This window comes from Vicia villosa, unplaced genomic scaffold (genome assembly GCF_029867415.1).
Source record: "Vicia villosa cultivar HV-30 ecotype Madison, WI unplaced genomic scaffold, Vvil1.0 ctg.000857F_1_1, whole genome shotgun sequence".
In the NCBI taxonomy this organism is placed as follows: domain Eukaryota; kingdom Viridiplantae; phylum Streptophyta; class Magnoliopsida; order Fabales; family Fabaceae; genus Vicia; species Vicia villosa.
The window spans coordinates 675,376-678,147 of record NW_026705386.1 but is presented as its reverse complement, the minus strand read 5'-3'; the positions used below and the strand labels follow the sequence as shown (position 1 = coordinate 678,147).

The 2,772-nt window shown below is 28.9% G+C and overlaps 1 long non-coding RNA gene across 1 annotated transcript; it reads right to left on the bottom strand.

The window, feature by feature from the left end:
- Positions 1 to 639: 639 nt before the first annotated feature.
- Positions 640 to 1,332, bottom strand: LOC131631714 (uncharacterized). Its single transcript, XR_009292790.1, has 2 exons — positions 1,141 to 1,332; positions 640 to 909 (listed from the first exon to the last, which is right to left on the bottom strand). It is a non-coding gene; the product is annotated as an uncharacterized LOC131631714 (long non-coding RNA).
- Between the last annotated feature and the right edge of the window lie 1,440 nt (positions 1,333 to 2,772).

Here is a 2,772-nt window from a genome sequence, read left to right as displayed (position 1 = left end):
TTTTTCTTTCATTTTTATTTTTCAGTCGCTTTTTATCACGGTTAAAGTTTTCAACCGTAGCGACAAGAAGCGTCCAATCATAGGTTTGAATCCTAGCACCAGCAATTTTTTATATTAATTTTAAGCTACTTTTTACCACAGTTGGAATTTCAATCATGGTAAAAAGTGATGCCTTCCTATTTTTTTAAATTAAAAATAAATTACAGAGATATATAACACTTCGTGTTCATTCACTTTTGTCCAAGACGAACTTCATCTTCTACCTACAAACTTTTCGTTAAACCAAATTCGAAAATATCATTTCTTCCATAAACGAAACTCAAAAACACCATTTCTTTCATTGACAAGTTTTGGAACTCCAATATCTCTTCTCCAACTTGAATGTGGCAAGGAAAAAATATAGATTTAAGTTAGCATATTGTTGTTATTGTGTCAGATAAAATGTTTAATGTTATTGTCGTTAGTGAGATTTAATGTTTAACGATCGCGTATATATATATATATATATATATATATATATATATATATATATATATATATATATATATATATATATATATATATATATATATATATATATATATATATATATATATATATATAAAAGATGAACTTCTTTTTTATAAAAACAACTAATAATTAATATTAAAAAAATTATAATTAAACTTTTCTATTTATTTTAATTTGGCTTTTCCGGAATCATAAAAAGTATATTTCATAAATATACACTTTGAAGAGCACTAATAACATTCTCTTTTTAACAAGTTGGTAAAGTAGTATCACAACAACATTCATTTTTATAACATGTTCCATGCAATCCATGGCTTGCACAATGGAAGCAACACGCTGCATCGTCATCAGAACATCCGTAAAAGTCACCGCAAAACATTTCTTTCTGATTAGTTTCTCCTGTTAATCAAAATTTTGAATGAAACAACATATGAGAAAAATAATAGATGGAACATTTTCTTTAAAATATATATTATCTAATATTGATAAGAAACTATATATATTTCAAATACACTATAGATATGCATTTGAAAAAAAGGATTTTCTAGACAAATATTTTGTATTTCAAACATCATTTCGTATTTGTTTCACTACATAAACAAAAATCAAGTTATAAAGTAAGTTTGTTACCTGAACTTGAAGCTACAGTTGAGGCAATACACAGAATTGCAAAGGCAAAATAAAGAATCTTAATATTGGTGGTCATTCTTCTTTGAAAGGTTGAAGAATTAGTCTTTCCAATTATCTATTTAAGATAGCTAGAGAAGTTAATGGAATGTTTTTTTTAATACCAAAGGTCATTTAGTGAATTAAAAAAATTAATGAAGGGTAGAGAGGGTGATACCATCTTATCTTTTTTTTTTTCCCAAGTTATGAATTCTTCTTTATTATTATTTTTTATTAATTATTTTTTAATGTGTTGTATTAAAAAAATTCAGTGAAATGACCTTTTCGGTCGAAATAAAGTAAGATGTCTATGTTAAGTTTAAAATATTGTTTAGGATGGAAGACACGATTTAAGAATAGTGTTGTTATAATTTGACATTTTGTAATTTGGACTATTTAAATGTATGTAATGATATTATTTTCTCTGTCTCATCAATAAATGTGAAAGATGTAGAAGAAAAATATTTTCAAATTTGGAATTAGTATTTTGGTAGATTAGTGACTAACTATATTCTTTTTTTCGAGTAGCTTCATAATCCTCTTTTTTATCTAAATCAATAGTAGTTCGAGTTAGGGGCGGAGTCAAGGTCTAGCTAGTCCGGACAGACGTTCGGGCTCAACCCATATTTTCTTTGTACTCCCCTCAATTTAATAGTTGATTTTTAGACAAAATCAAGGGCAAAATTAGTAAAAATAGAGTGTGAAAATTAAAACAGATGAATAATCAATGATATAAAGTTTTTGCCCAAGCTGCCTAAAATTTCTGGCTCCGTCATTGGTTCGAGTGTTTATGACCTAGTTTCAGAGTTAGTTGGTGGCTCTCCTATTTTTCTTGGAGGTATCTGATTTGTTATTGTTGGTTCTGATTTATTGTTGGAGGTATATGATTTGTTGTTGGCGGCTCTCTTACTTTTCTTGGAGGTATCTGATTTATTGTAGGTGGTTCTATCTAAATCAAGATTCTGTCAAAAATTCAAGACAATATAAAATAAACTTTCATTATATTTCCAAGTGAATAAGTGTTAGAGTTCATGGAAGTATGGACACTTAACCTCAAGAATTTAAGGCTTAGTTATAACGTCTCATTGATAAGTGTCAAAATTATGTGTTTTTAAATGTACATTTAAGGATATTTATTAACTTATCTAACAAGTAATCTTATGAAAATCCCCTAATTCAGTATAAATAGTGGATAAACTAGAAATTTAGCATCTTTATTAACATTATGACTACGCCGTTATCAAATGCAGGTTAAACAATTTTAGAATGCAAAAGGATCACAAAAGAGAGATGTTGAATAACATAGGGCTTGCTAGGCGAGTTTATTGGGTCACTGGGAGAAGTTGAAAAATCACTTCATGTTGTAAAAAGGAAGTGTTCGGTGAGCAGTATAGGTCATTGGGTGAAATAAGGTGGTTCATAAAACCACTTGGCTAAGTTACTTCATGGTGAAGCAAGCACATTCTCATTAGGCGAAGATACAAGCTTGTTGCATGAGATTCAGGCGGTTTAGAGCCCATTTGGCCAAGTTACTTCATGGTGAAACAGACACATTCTCACATTCAGAGCCCATTGGGATGAGCTGAAAAAACTTTT